This window comes from Giraffa tippelskirchi, chromosome 1 (assembly GCF_054371585.1).
Source record: "Giraffa tippelskirchi isolate mGirTip1 chromosome 1, T2T-mGirTip1v1.2.pri, whole genome shotgun sequence".
Taxonomy (NCBI): Eukaryota; Metazoa; Chordata; class Mammalia; order Artiodactyla; family Giraffidae; genus Giraffa; species Giraffa tippelskirchi.
The window spans coordinates 40,365,011-40,386,410 of record NC_137275.1 but is presented as its reverse complement, the minus strand read 5'-3'; the positions used below and the strand labels follow the sequence as shown (position 1 = coordinate 40,386,410).

The 21,400-nt window shown below is 39.0% G+C and overlaps 1 long non-coding RNA gene across 1 annotated transcript; it reads right to left on the bottom strand.

The window, feature by feature from the left end:
- Window positions 1–1,877: 1,877 nt before the first annotated feature.
- Window positions 1,878–21,200, bottom strand: LOC145538279 (uncharacterized). Its single transcript, XR_014076761.1, has 2 exons — window positions 21,062–21,200; window positions 1,878–3,373 (listed from the first exon to the last, which is right to left on the bottom strand). It is a non-coding gene; the product is annotated as an uncharacterized LOC145538279 (long non-coding RNA).
- Window positions 21,201–21,400: the final 200 nt, after the last annotated feature.

Sequence of the window (21,400 nt, the reverse complement as noted above, 5' to 3'; positions counted from 1 at the left end):
ATCTAGTTAAATTTGTGGAAAAGCAACCATAAATTTTATACATCTGTTGGCTATAGTATTCTATGTCTATACAATGCTTCGAGAGGCTCACTACTGTATTATAAATAACATGGTGTGAAAAAATTATTTTGAAACATCACAAGATTATTATTTTGTGGGATAATGTCTTTCTTTTCTAACCAGTCAGGAAATAAGAAAAATAAAAGTGCTTGAAAATACCCAGTATGTCATTGTCATTTGGAACTCAATAAGCTATTACAGTTTTGTCAGGTTCAGTCTCTAAGGAGGTGAATGAAAATATATATCTTGAGCAATTTGACCCTCATCAACATCATGCATCGTGGTTACTCTGACATCTGAAGAGGAGCAATTCTGCCCTGTCAACTTGGAGACTCAAAGCTACTCGTAAAGGTCACTCCTTCCTTCACTTTTAGCCACTGGATATCAGATTGAAACTACAGTGAGGAGATATGGAAAAGGTGTTCTACATCTTCTGTCAAATTAGCCTAATCCTCATTAAGTTGTACTGCTAATTCAGCATGTTCCAGAGGCTCCTGAAACTATGAGAAATGTCACCCTATGACTTTAAAGGGCTTAAAGGATATGAGGCTTCTTGGTTTGAGTCAATTCTTTGCTGATACATCCTGGGGATTAAGGGAGTGGGGCCCCTTCTCAGCTGCCTATGGGATCTCTGTACATCTTCTTATTTTAGGAATACAGAATGGCAGCCAAGTTGATTGACTGAATAAAACATAAGGCAGGAGGAATCCAAAGGCTGCCTGAAGTACCTGTGCACTTGCATCCTTCACGTGCAAGACTTGTTAGAGCGAATGAGTGACACTATAGAATAAATATGCTGTAAAAATTAATAAATTCACTTTGAGGGTTGCACCCTCAAAATTAACAAACAAAATCCCACCAGAAAGGGCTAATTGCTGAGTTTTGAGCTCCTGATTAAAAATATTCATTTGAAAATCTGTACTGTTTAGTTGACAGCTTGCTGGATGACAATCAGAAAAGCGTGGGTTATGCTCTTCTCACTAGTAAAACACTTTGCATTTTTTGAATTCAGATTCTTTGCTGAATAAAATAGACCTTTACTTTACCCCCTCAATAGTAAAAGTCTATTTTACTTTTACTGGCTTTTTAGAAAAACAAAATTCTATGATGTTAAGTAACAATTGTACAACAGTGTTTGGGATACTTTAAATGGAGGACTAAGCAGATAAAGCCCTACTACATAGCACAGGGAAATATATTCACTATCCTGCAATAAACCATAATGGAAAAGAATATTTAAAAAAGAATGTCTACATGTATGTAACTGAGCCACTTTTCTGTACAGCAAAGATTGGCACAACATTGTAAATCAACTATACTTTAATACTTTTTTTTTTAAAAGGGCTTTCAATTTAACTGTGTGTTCAGTCACTCAGTCTTGTCCAACTTTGTGTGAACCCATGGACTGTAGCCCACCATGCTCCTTTGTCCATGGAATTTTCCAGGTGAGAATACTAGAGTGGATTTCCATTTCCTTCTCCAGGGGATCTTCCCTACCCAGGGATAGAACCTGCATCTCTTGCATCTCTTGCATTTGGCAGGCAGATTCTTTACCAATGTACCACCTGAGAAGCCCAGCAATGTAAGTATCCATATAAACAAAACTCCCCAAGTTATAATGGAAACCCTCAGCTATTTCACTTTCTTTCTGCTCCATTTCTGAGAGAGAAGAATTATAGTGAATAAATAAAGGGATAATGCTATATAATAATATCAAACTTGGAGCATATTGGAAAATAAAATCCCCATTTTCCTAGACTTTACCAACCTGGATTTAGAGACGAGGCTATTATAATAATAAAATGATAGCCAGAATGTTCATATCTCTTGCTCCAACCTTTAATATAGAAGTTCCAGGGGGAGGCAGGTCCCCAGCCTGGCACTACTGTCCTTCTGTCCAGGCCTGCTGATTTTCCACCAGATCCTGGGGTTTCAGAGGGTATTGTCAGTGTTGGATCAGGTACCGTGCTTGATGCATTACAGGCCTTGAAGTACCCAATTGTGCAGGGTCATTGATGGATTGGGAGGGAATGTCTCTTTCCTCTTTGTTAGACTGTTTCAGAATTTCCATACTGCTCTTGTTCATCATCATTTTACAATATCAGAAAACCCTCTCAATTTTTAATTAGCGATTTTTCTCTCTCTCAGATAGAACCCCGGCATATTCATGGGCCCAGTCTGCAGGTAGGTATGACTGATAGCTACAGTGAATCAACATTCCCATCCCTGGTTTTGTCATCAGGTCAGTTCATTATGCCTTCCTCTTTGTCTCTGTGGAATAAATGACCGTCCATGGGTCTCTCCAGCCCCCAGGCAAGCTGACCTGACAGACCTCCTTTACCAAGTCAATGCTTGTTCATCCCCAGACTCATCACAGCCTCAGCAATGAGAAACATCTCCCATATAAACTTATCTTGGTTGGGCCACCCCCTGGTCCACTAGACATGACTAGACATACCTGACTTTCAGCAGTGGACACAACGTTAGCTAAGCCAGTTGATCTGTGTGGGCTCAGAAATTTCCTACTGCTGCATATTTGCATGCCTTTCTTACATGGAAAGCAGGATCAGTGTTTCTTCTCTCTCCCTATGAAACCTGGGAAGCATTGAATAATACCCTAAGTTGAGGCAAACAGTAGGTCTATTTGAAGTAGTGTTACAGGGGATTCTCTTGCTCACTGAGTATCAATTATTTGTCAGGCAATGTGCTATGTGTTACTTAATTTAATTCTCACAACAGTCTGCTTTGTTTTTACAGTTACATTATTAAGTCAAAATAAACAATCCTCTCCCCCAAGACTGAAGGTTTCAATAACCTGCTCAGGTTTATGCAGTTAGGAAATGGTAGGGATTTCAAACGTTGGTCAGTTGGACTGCAGAGCCCATTAATTTTTTCACTCTTATATGCTGAAGGTATTTAAATATCCTTCCTACTTCTTTTGAAAATTCGCTAAATTCCTCTCTCTATTTGGATTCCATTTACGTATTTTCCCCCACTGCATTACTCACAATGACAGACTCATCCTTATTTTTTTTTAACCATAAACTTTTCACAATTACCTTTTTCCAGAAAAACTGTTGCAGTATAGTCTCACAATAGAGAAGGAGCTGCTATTAAAACAAACACATCTAAACACTACTATCATTCTCAACACCTTGTACCTACAAAAGTTAGCTACTTACATTCCTGGAAGGGTAGGCTGGACATCTGCCATTTCCATTAGTGGAAGATGCTTCTGCCCAGTGATAAATTGGTTCCAGTTGTCTTACAGGATTCAGACATCTACCATGTCTAGCCAGGAAACCATCAATCCCTTTATCAATTGAGAAATAAGAGCAAAGTTAATGCCAAAAAAGAACAAAAAGGTATGCGATAGGTTCATTGTACTCTCTGTTTGTGGACCAGTAGGATTATGTCATAAATATGCTCCTGACAGGGCTCTGCCTGGAACTTCAATTACAGAGACAATGGGTACATCTACAGCACAACTGCTCTGTGTATTCCAGCATTGTTCTATGTGTTGTAACAAAGAAAATAAGTAATTAGTGGCTTTTCACGCTAAGTGTTTTAGCTGCAATTTTGTTGGCTTTTTTGAAATTTAATTATTTCAGTGTCAATAAAGTATTTTTTGGTAAAACATACTTTATCAACCAAGGAGACTCTTATTTGATAGAATGGATAAGTCTGTTCCAGGTTTTCCTTGTAACTGTGACTATTTTCTATATGTGATCAGTTTTAAGATATTAAATATAAGACTTTTTCATATACTTTATCATATGAAAGGCATGAAGTCAGTTAATGTGACTGATAAGGAAATTGAAGTGTTTTTTTACTAAATATAAAAATAAGTTTTAAAATTTTGACACTGTACATGGTTGTCTCTGAAATTTTCTATTGACATGCGTAAATAATGAAGTATATATTTTTTATGGAAAATATTTTATTTGCTCTGTTCAATCTAAATAGTTAAGAAATAAAGTAAGCAAGAGATGCAATACTAGTAGTACTCTTGCATAATATGTAAGTGGATAAAGATGACAAGAAGTTTTTTTATTTCTTTAATATACAGTATGGAACAGTTTTCATAATCCTTTGATGTCAGATTTGGAAAATATTGGTAATTATTTGATGGTCTCTTCTGCTAAGGGAATGCAACATACATTGTTTTATTGGTGGAAATTGATATTCAGTTATAATTTCCTAATAGTTCATTTCACCCAAAAGAATTTTGTTGTGTGCCTTCAAGATGAAACTATCTTACAAACTTAAACACTGAGATTTGAAATTCTGTAATTTGTGGTTCATACACAGAAATTATTCATAAATTCAGTTCAGTTCAGTCGTTCAGTCATGTCTGACTCTTTGCGACTCCATGAACCGCAGCACGCCAGTCCTCCCTGTCCATCACCAACTCCCTGAGTCCACCCAAACAAATATCCATAGAGTCGGTGATGCCATCCAGCCATCTCATCCTCTGTCGTCCACTTCTCCTCCTGCCCTCAATCTTTCCCAGCATTAGGGTCTTTTCCAATGAGTCAGCTCTTTGTATCAGCTGGCCAAAGTATTGGAGTTTCAGCTTCAACATCAGTCCTTCCAATGAACACCCAGGACTGATCTCCTTTAGGATGGATTGGTTGGATCTCCTTGCAGTCCAAGGGACTCTCAAGAGTCTTCTCCAACACCACAGTTCAAAAGCATCAATTCTTCGGTGCTCAGCTTTCTTTACAGTCCAACTCTCACATCCATACATGACCAGTGGAAAAATCATAGCCTTGACTAGACGGACCTTTGTTGGCAAAGTAATGTCTCTGCTTTTTAATATGCTGTCTAGGTTGGTCATAACTTTCCTTCCAAGGAGCAAGCGTCTTTTAATTTCATTGCTGCAATCACCATCTGCAGTGATTTTGCAGCCCAGAAAAATAAAGTCTGACACTGTTTCCACTGTTTCCCCATCTATTTCCCATGAAGTGATGGAACCAGATGCCATGATCTTAGTTTTCTGAATGTTGAGCTTTAAGCCAACTTTTTCACTCTCCTCTTTCACTTTCATCAAGAGGCTCTTTAGTTCTTCTTCACTCTCTGCCATAAGGGTGGTGTCATCTGCATATCTGAGGTTATTGATATTTCTCTTGGCAATCTTGATTCCAGCTTGTGCTTCATCCAGCCCAGCATTTCTCATGATGTACTCTGCATATAAGTTAAATAAGCAGGGTGACAATATACAGCCTTGACGTACTCCTTTTCCTGTTTGGAACCAGTCTGTTCTTCCATGTCCAGTTCTAACTGTTGCTTCAAATCAACACACAATTTCATGATTAAGAGACAAAACTCCACCATATAACAAGGATACTCACTCTGAATAAAACTTTGGGGCAGGAAAGGAATATTCAACATTGAAGCTATAGAAGTAACCCTATTCTCAAGGAACTTTTCTATCCTGACTCAGATGATTCAAGATTAATTCCATTAATCTATGTTTTGATAATTTTTAGAATAAATTTTTAAAGGCTTTATGTAACTCTGTGTGCTAAGGATTTGTAAGCTAGATATCCTAGTAATGTAGACTTAAAGAAATATATGCTAACCTTACATATCTATCTATCTATATATATCTATATATACAGTACTAACTTTACCAACAAACAAAAGCAATGACAACTGTGCCTACATTTTTAGAGGTTGACAAAACAACTGTCAGCAATGAGGAGGCAAAGGAAGAAAAATATATGTTCTCAGCTCACACACACACACACACACAGAAAATAAAATGCTCCTAATTAAGTAACTTAAAAAGACAGCTCAATCTTTTCTTGTACTGCTTCTCTTTTAGTACTCAGATAATCAGTCTTGTGAAATAAACTTTTCGAGAGCAGATCATTTGGATTAAATTGGCTCTAACATTTAATATTGAGAGCCACTTCAGAAGCAGAAATGCCTTTGGAAATAGGCATTAAATAAAAATATACATGAAGTGGCTGAGTATAACATAATAAGGAATGTTGGGGCCTATAGAAACCTTGGTGAACAATAGAGTCTAACAATTGCTTAAAGATATTAACATTCTTTTTTAAAAAGTTTTCTTCTGTTGGCTAAAACAAAACACTTTGATTTGAAACCCTTCTTACATTGTTAAACCTAATTCTTTCCATTTTCTTTCTGAAGCATCAGTTTTTGAACAGCTTTAAGTTAGTTTAAATTGCTTAGATGTGACTTAAAAAAACTACCAATATTTTCTAGTTTTGAGATGGAAATTATTAATTAGGGGAGCAATTTCTTTTCAGAACTGTAAGATCTAACACCAAATCCACAGCAAGTTTCAGCAGAACAAGGCATTTCTTCCCACTGAGAATCACTTATTCACTTAAAGCATGCTTTCCACCATCAGTTATCAAGACAAAAGAAAATGGAAGATAATTTATTATACCTAAAAGTTAAGATTTGTACAAAAAATAAGGAAGATCATAAGGTTGTATCAGAAACTGGCTTTATATTTATGGGAAAGAAATATTTTCTTCCAATTAAGGAAGTTGGAGTTTCATGTACCCCACAAGTGCACAGTGTTTCTAAAATCACAGGAAACCATGTCTCCTCAACCTGACAATAAGAATTTTGAATTTGGAAATGTGTTCTCTCCAAACGTTTTTCTTATATGAAAAAGGAAATACAAGACTGAAGAATCACTCATGCTACCATACCTTTTGAAAAACAATACTGGAATCTCTTCTTGAATCATTAAATGAATGCATTTATCCTAAAAAATAGATAATCTCTTTGCTATAAATTTTCATTTCCTCAGAAAATATGAAGATCAAAGCATTTCGTTTTGTAAAGCACGCATTAATGACCACTATGATTATCAAAAGATTTTTAAAGCACTCTGTCCTTGCCCTTGACAACTTACAAAGAACTGCCTTTTATGATGCGGTTCTCCCAGGAATCTGGGATACCATCAGTAATTGATTTTGCTGAGAGATCTAATTGTTTGATAAAAGCATTATTTCATCCTTTAGAAGAGTAACCTTGGAGGACCAGGTCTTGACTCTTCTTCCTTTACAGTCTTGAAGAGATACGGCTCTAGATTGAATGGTACTGCTTGGTTGACGATTTAGAATTAATTGATTGGTCAGTTCAGCCAAGTAGCCACTTTATCATATTTTTCCTCTTTCAGTTGAGTTGATTTTTGCTTGAGCAGACTGAAAAACTAAGCTTCAAGTAGATCAGAACCAGAGATTACATTTTCCCTAGGTGGAAGCAAATGGCTGAAAGCCTTAGAAGCTCTTAATTCAGAATATTTTTCATAAGGGCATAAGGGTGTCAAATTGCCCTTAAAAACCATCTGTAATTTAGCATATCCTAAAGTGAACTTCTTTTGACCTTCAAATCTGCTCCTTCCATGATCTTTTACCATCCACAACTCCCTTGGTAGAACTAAGCTGTGATCCTCTGCTTAAAAGTACTCTTTGGCTCCCCATTGCTTATGGGTCACAGTCATTTTAGGATCTTTGAAATCTGGTGGTGATTTGCTGATCATCCACTAAGAAGATACTTTATCACCTTCCACAGCAACCTATGTAGACTTCTTGTTCTTCTCTGAAGTTTCCCTACCTCCATGTCTTTGCTTACCTGGTTCAACTGAAGCAAATGCAGGTCTTCTGTGAATCCTCCTGACAGTTAACCCAGTGCACACTCCTCATTTATGTATTTGCAGAGCTCCTCCAGGCTGCTCTTCGGAAGAACTTCTCTTCCTTGTTTGTTTCCTCCTCTCTTTCCCCCCCATTCTAGCCCCAGCTACAAGGTCACACCATAGCCCGTTTTTTTTTTTTCTTAATGTAGGGAGTTAGGGCTTCTGCCTGTGTATAAACCCCTGTGTGTTCACTAGGAAAAACTCAACTAACCTTGTACTTATGTCACTATTTCTTCCCTTCAGGATTGACTATATTTTTTCATCACTGCTCAGAACTTTGTGGATATGTGTCAAGTGTTAGGTATTCACATTATTAGCAATGCCAAAAACTGCAAAGATGGAAAACCTATGATGCAAACCATACAGGTTCTCAGCGATACTAGCCTTAACATAGAGATGTAATTATCATCTCTGCTAAGATAAATCTACAGTGGTTGTTATCTTGAACATCAGTGAACTAATTTATCTGAATTGTTTATACCTCTGTGACACAGTCTGGAGAACAGAGGAATACGGGACATCTCCAGAGATTGAAAGTATGTATACCATTCAGAAAAAAATAAAAATGATTCTGTTTACTTCAATACATCATGTGGCCTTGACTCAAAGTTGGATTAACTCCAAATCTGCAAGTGTTCAGCAGCCTTTGTGTTACACTATCTTTTTTGCTGTGGCTCCTCAAAGGGGAATAATATTTAATTATGCAATGTTTTACTTATGCCCAAGGCCTAATTCTACCTGTTGAGTATATACTTAAACCTCTGCACCTGATGATTAGAAATATTTTCCTGTTACCTCAGTGATGCAATGGGCTTCCGTGGTGGCTCAAGCAGTAAAGAATCTGCCTGCAATAAAGAAGAACTGGGCTTGATCCCTAAGTTGGGAAGATCTCCTGGAAAAGGGAGTGGCTACCCACTCCAGTATGCTTGCTTGGAGAATTCCATGGACAGAGGACCTGGGGGCCTACAGTTCATGTGATCACAATGAGTCGGACATGACTGAGCAACTAACACACACACACACACACACACACACACACAAATACAGAGTGATGCACTTTTAATCACATCTACTCCAAGGGACTTGACTTGCTTGAGACTGTAATTCTCCCTAAGATCTAATACCTCAGACAAAATTGATCTCAGAGTAATTAATAATCTTGATTTAAATCAGCTATTGCTTAATATGAGACTGTATATAAGACAATGCTATTTTTAGTGTCAAGTACTAGGTGACCCAGTGGTAAAGAATCCTGCCAATGCAGGAGACACAAAAGATGCAGGTTTGATCCCTGGGTTGGGAAGAGCTAATGAAGTAAGAAATGGCAACCCACTCCAATATTCTTGCCTAGAAAATTCCATGGATAGAAGAGCCTGGTGGGCTACAGTCTATGGGGCTGCAAAGAGCTGATCACGACTGAGCAGGCATGCATGCAAAAAGTCTCTAACCTATTACATTAGGGTTAACAACAACACAACTTAGTGGTCCAGAAAAGTTAGTTGCTACTGAAAGAACTTCCTTTAGGCAGAAATTTCTCTTACTGTGGATACCATCATCTTTGAGGCAGTAGAGGATTGAACATCTGAGCATTTGCTTATTAGGCATGGAGTAAATAGATAAATGAATTGTACTGAGTTGATAGGATTTCTTGTGACTTTTGAGAAAGCATTTTTCCGGTTATTCATAACTTCTCATCTACCAGTCTCAGAATGTTTTAAGGCTTACATTAGGAGTTTTGGCTATTCTGGATTTGGGTAAACTGGACTTTGCTTGATGCTCTGGGGAATATTTAATTTTTCAACTTGGTTTCTGCTTGTTCCATATGTGTATCATTTTAGCTGAAAAGTGTTGGAGAAATTTGATCCTGCAGTCTTGAGAAAATGAAAAGGGGTGATGAAGTTTAAAATTACCAGGCCATAAACAATTTTGAGAAGTTAAATTCTGAATTTTGAAAACCTCAGAGCATTATTTTGGTCTGTTTGACTTGTTGCATAGAAACAGAAGTTTGTTACCTGAGAAAATGTCATCCTCCCTTTGAATAAATGGTTTATATCAAATTCTAGCCCTTAATAACTGTTGTGTGTTTAGGCATCTTATCTTGTTGGTGGGCTGATTATTGGAGGAATGGCTCATGGTATTTAGGTTAATTTAGGTTGCTTAGAAGGAAGAGTTCTTGACCACTTAGAAACAGTTTAGAAAATGAGGTATAACAGTAAAAATGCGTAGAGAATTATAATATACTGTAGTAATATAAGGTATGATTATTTTAATGGACATTTTATGATTTTACTACACATGGTGCTTATATACTTTTTCCATAGTTTATATTGCTTTGGTGCAAAAAAAAAATCTATATTCATGATGAACATAAGCCCAAGAAGTTCTCATTTGCATAAAACATGATATAGAACCAGAATTCATGATTTAAGGTGTCAAAGACTGTAAATAAAAGCAATCACAGAGCTGTGACAAATTTCACTAGTCATATATCTACATACACAAAAATGCTATTATGTGCATTAGGAGCTTCCAGTTGCCTCTGAGTTATGACAGTGACATGCTGTCATCACTTTCTCACTTTCCACTCACACCTCCACCCTCAACAATCTTGCTCATGTCCCTGCAATGCTTTCGAAACCGCTCTTGTTTTAGCTTGCAAAGATCTCTTCTTGCTCATTCCCAGACTTTTGACTTCTCTGCAACATTTTACACAAAGCTTCACCACCTTGAATCCCTTTCGTCCACTGGCTTAACAACATATTCTTTAATGAAAGTGCTCTTATTCTTCTGGTCTACCTCCTACCCCTATAGTTATTCTTTTTTTGTTTCCATCAAGTCACCTTTTTCTTTCCCCATTAAACCTCTTTTGGCCTTCTAGTCCTTCTATACACATTTTCTCTGAATGATCTCTGTCTTCTCCCATGGTATCATTTCCATTCATATGCTGATGGCTCCAAAAGGTGACCTTTCTCCTTAGCACAGACTTAGATGTCTGTAGTAAACGTCTAAGGGGTTTTCTGCAGAGGATCCAGTTTCCAGGAATGACTCTCCCTTTCTAAATGTATGTTGAAGTTGTATTACTGTGTGACCTTTCCAGATTCCACAGCCAGTATTTCCAGGGTTGTGTGTTTCACTCAAGCTTGGACCATAAATTTGTGTCCTGAGATGTTTGGATTTGAGATTGGAAGTCAGGACAGCCTCTCTTTGAGATCCGGGGCTGATGTTAGGGTGGTTCTTGTCTCGAATGCATCTAGTGTCACATAAGAGCCCTATATTATTGGTTGGCCCAACTTATTAAATATTTTAGACATCCTCTAATTGTAGGGTTCAAAGTTTGGAAGTTGCAGGCAACTGTGTATACTCTCGTATAGAACATAAATGTAGAGACGGCCAGTCTGTAAGTCAGAGATTATGAAATTTATTCTTATATGAGTTATAGTTCAATACTAAATAGTTTTTTAAAAGTTAGAAAAAATAAATGAGAGATTTTAGAGAGAGGGGCAAGCTGAGAAATGTTCAGTGTTCTGAGGTATTAGGTCTCTGAATCATCTATTTGCTGAGGTACAGTTACATCCCATCTCGGTACATTTACAGTGAAGTTTGCTCTTTGTTAAAGCTAACTTGATCCACTTCTGCCACCTTTTATGAAAATGGCCCTAGTTAATAAGACATTCTGCTGCCTACTGGACATTTCCAGTTCAATGTCATGTACCTCTATCTCCCACCACATTCTGACTTCTGAGTCTGCTTCTCCTTCCATAGCTCAGTAAATGGCATCTTTAGTTATTCAAACAACTAAAGGGAAGGGAAGTCGCTCAGTCGTGTCCGACTCTTTGCGACCCCGTGGACCGTAGCCTACCAGACTCCTCCGTCCATGGGATTCTCCAGGCAAGAATACTGGAGTGGTTTGCCATTTCCTTCTCCAGAGGATCTTCCCCACCCAGGGATCGAACTCAGGTCTCCCGCATTGGGGGCAGACGCTTTAACCTCTGAGCCACCAGGGATCCTTCAAACAACTAAGCTGCTTATTACCTTTGATTCTTCCTATAATGTCTTGTCTTTCCATCCAATCAGTCAAATCCTGCTATTTATCTGTCCATTTATTTCTATTGTCATTCTACCACATTAGTCCCCTTTACAATTCTTTTATTTGATCACCTTGTAACTAGTTTTATCCCTTCTATACTCTGCCATCTTCCAATGAATTCTTACTCTAAAGCAGTCTCTTCTTGGCTTCATATTCAGAACCCTCAATGATCAAGTTCATGGTTTCCTCTCTAGCTTTGTCTCCTGCTATCACCTTTGTTCATATGGGTCATACGGTTCAGTATACAAGAATCACACTAAAATGCAGATAGGTGCTCTATATTAATCCCTCTTTCTGAAATGACTTCATTCCTTTGTCACTTCAGAGCACTCTGAACTATTAATTGAATATTTACCACTAGTCTGTAATCTCCTTGAAGCCAGGGATAATGTTCTGCGATTGCATTACTATTGTGTCTTAACATAGTACCTGTTTTATGGTAGACATTCTATAAATAATCATTGAACAGATATACATGTTAGTAAAGTGAAATGCTGCTGGATGCAAGTACAGAGGGAGGAAGTAGAGATTTGAACTTGTAAGTCAAGGACAAAGTCCTTTTCCCTGAACTGAATGTTGGGAGGAGAGCAAGACTGTAACTCTGGGTTCAGAGTTTTGTGAATTATCACTTAGCAATCTTAATAATCTTGAGCATGCAGCTCTTCACGCACTAGTTCATGTTCATCTCTCGGGACAGGCATTGATTCTTTGACATGTAGCTAGTCAGGTAGAATAGATTTTACTGTCTACAGCTGGTGGCATTTTTCTCTGTGCTTTCAGTTTTTAGTTCCCTGACATTTTTTTAGATATTGCTGCTTTGATTTTTCCCAAGCACTGCAGTATGAGGGCTATTAGATTATTAATGGCCACAGCTGTGCACATCCTAGAAAAATTAACTACTTAATCGCATTAATATGAGCCTCTTGAGGCTTAGTTCTGGGTTCGTATTGAAGTGATTGGATGGGCTGGATGATAATATAAAATGTGGTAGGTCATTAGAGATTTACAATTGTGCTTGATTTCAAACTACTCAGGCTTAAAAATAGAAGGATACATAGAGATGTTTGAAAGCAGATGCTTAGAATTGAAGGAAATCTCAAGTCTTGATAAGGCTCATAAGTCATTTGTTCTACCAGTTGCAGAGTGAGTAATAAATTTGTAACTAAGATGTGAACTAGTTTCACTTTGCCCCTAAGGATTTAGGCAAGACTAGCTCATCTCCTCATTCTTCATCTTATGGAAGGTCTTTTGCTTTTCCAAAGACTTCAGTCAGTTCCAAAAGGCTTATGCTTTGCTGGTCACCTGACTCCAGGGTCCTGCCTCTCCTGCCTTCTTGTCATTAGTTCTTGTCTTATGCTTGTTCCTTTATCTCTGATCTGTCGCTGTTGCCACTAATCCTAATTGATACAAAGCCCCTTCTTGGTACCTTATCAAGGCATCCACAGATACCAGAGGTTTGTACACAGTAGAACAAAGTTACTGTAAGTGTATTATTGGAAGTTAGTCAGTCGTTGTTGTTAGTCGGTCAGTCATGTCTGACTCTTTGCGACCCCATGGACTGTAGCCGGCCAGGCTCCTCTGTCTATGGAATTCTCTAGGCCAGAATACTGAAGTGGGTGGGCACTCCCTTCTCCAGGGGATCTTCCCTACCCAGGGATCAAGCTTGGATCTCCTGCATTGCAGGCAGATTCTTTACCATCTGAGCCACCAGGGAAGCCCAGAAGTTAGTCATCCTTGCTCTTAATTCACTGCAAGTCAGTATCACTGGCCACACTGCCTAATGAGGGGCTCACTTCTATTATTCTTCTTATGAATTGCCGCTGGGAATTCAGAATTCTCAGTCAGTTATATAGCACAACTTAACTTTCTTCAGTCTCCCTTCCCCAAATCTCCTTTGTGTATCTGAAACCCATCTAGTTATTCAGGCAAAAGAAAAAGACATGGATTCATTTAGAAACACAAAGACTGTCCTGCCATTTAATTTTTTCTTTATTAGGATTCTTCCTTCTTAGAACCCTTGTGGTTGAAAATCATCCTTTCTTCTATCTCTTAATAGCACATTTATTCCAAGGTGAGTATGGAAAGGGACTTTCTGGTTTGTCGGCAGAGAAGTGGGAACTTTAAAAAAAGTTAGCTCTCTCAGTGAGCAAGAGGCCTTTCTCTGGGGAATTTTAAGTGAGATGTCACAGACTCTATCCCTGTTGATCCTTAAAGAGCAGAAGAAGCAATGTGACTATATTATAAATCCCTTTCACTTAGGAAATTAGAATCAGTTGAGTGAAAAATTCTTTTCCTATGGTATTAACCTTCTTTATAAGGATGGGTAGCACATAAAAAAAAAAATACTTATGGACTTCCCTGGTGACTCAGTGGTAAAGAATCTGCCTGCCAATGCAGGAGACACTAGAGACTTGGGTTCAATCCCTGGGTTGCCAAGATACCCTGGAGGAGGAAATGGCAACTCACTCCAGTATTCTTGCCTGAGAAATCCCATGGACAGAGGAGCCTGGCGGTGCTACAGTCCCTCAGGTAGCAAAAGAGTTGGACTCGATTTAGCGACTAAATAGCAACATCAAAGACATATTTTATGTTGGTTTACTCCCTCTCTTCTTTGGTTGATAACTATTATCTCATTATCATCTCATTTTGAGAGAAATTTGCTCATGTAACTAAGTTTTAACTATGTAGCAATTTTTAAGCTTTTCCTAGGGGTTACCAACCAAATGACTTACTGCTACTGCTGCTGCTGCTAAGTCGCGTCAGTCGTGTCCGACTCTGTGCGACCCCATAGACGTCAGTCCAACAGGCTCCCCCGTCCCTGGGATTCTCCAGGCAAGAACACTGGAGTGGGTTGCCATTTCCTTCTCCAATGCATGAGAGTGAGAAGTGAAAGTGAAGTCGCTCAGTCGTGTCTGACTCTTAGCAATCCCATGGACTGCAGCCTACCAGGCTCCTCCATCCAGGGGATTTTCCAGGCAAGAGTACTGGAGTGGGTCGCCAGTGCCTTCTCCAATGACTTACTAAAGACAGGAAAATAACACAAATTAAAAAGGGAGTTTAGTTATGTAGAGAACAGATCCAAGTAGAGAACACCTGGCCTTCTACAAACAGTTAGAACCTGTGCTGAGCAAATTCTGAGGGCAGCACACAGGCTGGGGGCACCATGCTTTCCTTTGCAAATGGAAACCCAAGGCTCTGGGGCTCAGCTCAAATGAAATGTCCACTTTAAAATGCATTGCCAATTAATGAAAGCAAGCAAGCAAACAAAATATGCTGTGATATCAACGCTGTGAGCTTCAAGCAACACATAGGGAAGGTGAATCTGACCTGAGGGTCAGGACTTTTTGAACATCACTTATTGTTTAAACTTTGAAACTTTCATAGGTATTTTCTTCTTCTTTCCCTCCTTTTATTTATAACTTCCTTCTCCAACAGTGAGTCACCTGACTCCATTTTCTTTAATATACTTACTCATTTGTTCAAGCTTCCAATGTACAGAGGGCTTCCCAGGTGGCACTAGTGATAAAGAACTCACCTGCAAATGCAGGAGACTTAACAGACATGGGTTTGATCCCTGGGTCAGGAAGATCCCCTGGAGAAAGGCATGGAAACCCACTCCAGTATTCTTGCCTGGGAAATCCAAGGACAGAGAAGCCTGGTGGGCTATAGTCCATAGGGTTGCAAAGAGTCGGACAGGACTGAAGTGACTTAGCACCACACAGAATGCACAAAATGTAGTTTCTTAATTACTCATCCAGACCACTACAGGAGTAAACCTTTGCATGCGTGCACATACCCATTATCAAGATACAGACCATTTCTGTCACTTCAGAAAGTTCTACTGTGCTTATCCTCTTAAATACATTATTTCTTAGTATATTTCAGCACACTTCTTAGGGCCAGGATTGCTTCCTTGTTTACCATTGTCTTCCTCTAACTAGCATAACTACATATAGTAAACACGTAATGAAAGTTTGTAAGTAAACTTTTTTCCTATGAAATGAAAACCTCTGACAAATTACTTTTCTGGAATCTTTGTCATTATGACTATTCCCTTCTGATTGGGACATCTCTGTATTATCTTGGTATATGTAGGCCTTTCAACTCTGTAGTATTTTGATCTCCCATAGATACAAATGCAGCTGTGCTGTGTATTGGGGGATCTTTTCATAGACTCTGAAAGCAGCATCCTGACCCCACTTACAACATCATTTTTATATTAAATTTTGTGGTGCTGGATGATTCTGCTCTGCCTCCTTAATGACAAAGGTCATTTGGGCTCTACTATTAGGGTCATTTTAATGTTACTGTGTCTCCCCTCAAAGTTTAGGCTTGAAAATGTTAAAACAGATGGTGGTACTTAGAGGGTAATTAATTTTCCTTTGAAGAAATAATTGCTTTCTTTAAAAATAAATGAATGCCTCTTTTTTTCCCAAGAGGTAATGGTTTAGTAAATTTTAGGAATGAACTGGGCTGCCCTTGACCAGGATTTAGGGGAAAAGGAAATTTTTAGGGCTTTTGTCCTTGTCTGGTTGGTTGAATTTGAGAGCCTTACTTTCTTGGGTGTTTGGGAAAATTAAATAAAGCCACAATTTTAAGCACTTAGCATGTGCCTGATGCAGAGGAAGGCTTTAGAAGTTAGCAAGTATAATTCTTAGAAGTAGAAAGGGGACGATATTCATTGATCTCATTGACTTTGTTTAGGCACTGAGAGTCTTATCAGAGTAGTACATATAAAATACCACAAGGTTCTGATAGTCAGGCTCCATTCGCACAGGTGGTATTTTTAAAATTAATTGTTGATTAATGACCAAATTATTCTCCTTTTCTGTGTTATAGTAAATCAGTTGGGAAATAGTTGAATTTTCCTATTCTTTCTGGATAGCAATGTACAGCATGTTACTGACTAACAGATGTCATTAAATGCGATCTTACCAGCAGCCTGTGTTTTAATATTTAGAGACAGATTTTAATATATTTTTAAAAGGCCTTCTGATGTAAAATTTCCCATGTGTTTATATTTCAAATTTTCTATATTCCCCAACTTTGAACTTCCAACAACTCTTTGATATCACATAGTCTGTGAAACGATAACATTTTTTTTTGTATGTAGCTGCTTGCCATTTGAGTTTTCACAGTTATTTAAATAAATATAAATAATGATACTGTATAGAGAGCTATTGAATGAACATTCTCTTGAAATTCTTCTGAATTAAACTGCTGCCAAGGGCTTACTTATTGGGTAGAAATGATCATGGTATCCATATTTTAGCATAGTGGGAGATGTATTTTAATATTTCATTCGAAACAAAGAAGTGATTATTTCTGCAATAATGTGTTTGAAGCTTGCTTTCCCTTCTCATAATGTGGAGAAGCATACTGACCCCCACAGACAGAGCGCACTGGTAAGGTGACTACAGCTAAATGAACCTACTGCCCAGTACAGGTTGCCCAGGGCTATAGGAACAACAGCCCCAATTTACATTTTGCAGAGTATTGGAGGGGAAAAATGTATTTTTTCACAAGTGTTTGACAAAGACTGTTTTAAAATCTTCACAGTCAAGTATATAAGGGAAGCCAGACATAGGAAGGAGAAGGCAATGGCACCCCACTCCAGTACTCTTGCTTGGAAAATCCCATGGACGGAGGAGCCTGGTAGGCTACGGTCCATGGGGTCGCTAAGAGTCGGACACGACTGAGCGACTTCACTTTCACTTTTCCCTTTCATGCACTGGAGAAGGAAATGGCAACCCACTCCAGTATTCTTGCCTGGAGAATCCCAGGGATGGAGGAGCCTGGTGGGCTGCCGTCTATGGGGTCGCACAGAGTCGGACACGACTGAAGCGACGCAGCAGCAGCAGCAGCAGTAGCAGCAGACATAGGAAACCAGAACCAAGAAGCAGAGCTTCCAGTACAGATCATTACTGGTGCTTCTACTAGATAAGTGTCAATCTGTGACATGAAGGAGAGTACCCAGGACGAAGCCAACTTAAGTCTTTCAACTCATGGATTAAGGCATGTTTTCCCTAGGAGAATGAATTGGAGGTTGATGTCAGATCTCATTGAATATCCTTTATTCAGTCCATACAGCTCATCTATATGTTGGTTCAGAGGTTCAGCAAACTGAATCTAATTCTCATTTTCTTTTCCTAAGTAATTTTCAACACATAGAAAATCAATATCATTTGTCACCCAAATAAAGTTCTGAATCAAGGAACACTTTCAGATGTTGTTTTACGAGGGCAGCTAATACCTAGACCAAAGAGAACTTGTAGAAGATGGTCAAAGCTCAGTTGTTTGTTTGTGTTAATTTCTTCTGCTTCTCTACAGTGTATTCAGTGAGGACAGTCTTGCTGGGCTTCTAGATGAGAGTTTAGGCAGTTCTAGTGTTATTCTGAATAGTCTTAGATAATATAAAATCCTGTGATCAGTTTAAGATGAAAAACACAGCCATGGTTTAGGAGCTAGACTATCTAATCAACTCTGAAAATTGAGTTTTTCTGTTAGTTATTTCTTGGTTAGTTAAAACTGCCAGTTTAACATCATGGGTTACATGTAGTGGTGATGGTGCTATGCTCAGTCGTGTCTTACTCTTTGCAACCCCATGGGCTGTAGCCCACCAGGCTCCTCTGTTCATGGGATTTTCCAGGTAAGGACACTGGAGTACATTGCCATTTTCTACTTCAGAGTATCTTCCCAACTCAGGGATTGAACCCATATCTCTTGTGTTTCCTGCATTGGCAGGCAGGTTCTTTCCTCCTGTGGTAGCTGGGAAGCCCTGGGTTACATGTAGATATCTGGAAATTATGAATCCTACCTAGCTATCAAAACTATAGTGCTAAAGCAGCTAAAACCAGGTAACAAGAGTTCTTACATAATTCTGTTTTCAAGAAGCCTTTTTCTTGGTGTTGTACATGTTTTAATTTTCAAAAGAGCTGCTCTTTTGTGATGACAGTCTGGACTTACCAGTGCAGTGTTGGAACTCTGGCTGTAGACGGCCCACTGCGCATGGCAATCTGTGCTGTCCTTGTCCCAGGCTGGATGCACTCTTGCCATAAACTTGTTCCTTCAGTGAGTCTCTCCCCCAGGGAAACACAGCTCCTGGCTGCTGCAGCAAAAACATTGTGCATCCTTCTCCAGGTTCCTCTGCATCTCAGTCTGCCTCAGGGCTGGGTAATACTAATTGGTGATTGTGCAGGAAACTCAGCAGGCCCTTGCTGCCTCTGGGGCAGCTGGAGGAAGACAGTAAAAACCACCACTACCTGCCAAGCTTTCTTTCTTCCCTGTTAACAGGGGAAGCAAGGAGCAGTTTCCTATGAAGAGAGGCACCACAGGGGAAAGTGCTCATAGAAAGGAGAAGGACTGTGGCTACACTGAAGTGTTGGGAGGTGCTCTTAAACAGCTTGCTTATTCCTGATCTCAGCATCAGGCTTATATTATGAAAATCCATAATGAAACAGCTTAGAATTGCTCCTCACTGTCAACTTTGGCTAGCTTTCTTTCTTTTGATGTATATAAACTCATGGCACCATTTAAAAATAAAAGTTAACACAGCATTAACATTCTTAGGCATTCCTTGGAAATTTTACCACCTCCCATCTCTCTTGGAAGTTTCCCACCAAAAATCTATACGTGTGAGAAACAATACCCAAATCTAGACAAAGTTCTCTCTTGGGCCAGCCGATGTTGCTTGCTTAGGCTAAACTTTCTGTATCTTTTGCCCAAATCTTAATAGTAAACCATTCTCAGATACATTTATCACATGGGAACAGGAGTACAAAAGAAAAAGGTAATCAGAATTTGTCAAATTTTAAAGCAGAGTTAACCAGATCACTTCTAAAACCTGGTCCAGTGAAAGTTCTATGTTTTGTCTAACACTATTACCAACTTCCTTCACTGGGGTAGAGTAAGCATGCTTTACTATAGATAGAAGAGGATCAGTTCAGTTCAGTTCAGTTCAGTTGCTCAGTCATGTCTGACTCTTTGTGACCCCATGGATTGCAGCATATTAGGCTTCCCTGTCCTTCACCAACTCCTGGAGCTTGTTCAGACTCATGTCCATTGAGTCAGTGATGCCATCCAACCATCTCATCCTCTATTGTCCCCTACTCCTCCTGCCTTTAATCTTTCCCAGCATCAGGGTCTTTTCCATGAGTCAGTTCTTCGAATCAGGTGGCCAAAGTTTTGGAATTTCAGCTTCAGTGTCAGTCCTTCCAATGAATATTCAGGAGTGATTTCCTTTAGGACTGACTGGTTGGATCTCTTTGCAGTCCAAGGGAATCTCAAGAGTCTTCTCCAATACCAAAGAGCATCAATTCTTCAGCGCTCAGCTTTCTTTATAGTCCAGCTTTCCCATCCATACATGACTACTGGAGAAACCGTAGCTTTGACTAGATGGGCCTTTGTCGGCAAAGTAATGTCTCTGCGTTTTAATATGCTGCCTACGTTGGTCATAGCTTTTCTTCTAAGGAGCAAGTATCTTTTAATTTCATGGCTGCAGTCACCATCTGCAGTGATTTTGGAGCCCAAGAAAATAAAGTCTCTCATTGTTTCCATTATTTCCCCATTTATTTGCCATGAAGTGATGGGACCAGATGCCATGATCTTAGTTTTCTGAATGTTGAGTTTTAAGCCATCTTTTTCACTCTCCTCTTTCACTTTCATCAAGAGGCTTTTTAGTTCTTCGTTTTTTGCCATAAGGGTGGTATCATTTGCATATCTGAGGTTATTGATATTTCTCCCAGCAATCTTGAGTCCAGTTTGTACTTCATCCATCCTTGATTTATTTCGCATGATGTACTGTGCACATAAGTTAAATAAGCAGGGTGACAATATACAGCCTTGACGTACTCCTTTCCTGGTTTAGAACCAGTTTGTTGTTCCACATCCAGTTCTAACTGTTGCTTCTTGACCTGCATACAGATTTCTCAGGAGGCAGGTAAAGTGATCTAGTATTCCTATCTCTTGAAGAATTTTCCACAGTTTGTTGTGACCTACACTGTCAAAGGCTTTGGTGTAGTCAATAAAGCCGAAGTAGATGTTTTTCTGGAACTCTCTTACTTTTTCGATGATACAATGGATACTGGCAATTTGTATGAGATGGAAATAATTGTCTCCCTTAACAACAATTAATGCTGTTCCCCCAAATCTAAGTGGTGAAGTTCCCTAGAGTCTCAGAGATATCACTCACCAGAGATTTCACCTGCTAAGGCAGAAAAATTAATACTTACCATCAGAGGTATATTGTCATAGTGTAATGTGGAGAACCAACTTTGGATGTAGTCAGTCCATGACATGAGTCCCTCTCAACCTCTGCACCCAAGGGGCTTAGTAAAATTTCTTAACCTCTCAAGAGTCTCAGGTTTCTCTGTTGAGTTGAAGCAGGGATAATATCTGGTAGAGCTGAATTGGTAATTACATGATGTAATAATGCATGTAAATGCATGTAAAGTGAATGTCATGGGTAGTAACTCAATTCATGATGTTATAACTACAACTTTATAATGATGTTGGAATGCACAGCCTTCAATGTCCCTAGTTGCTGTGCTACTTCCAGGAAGCTCATGCCT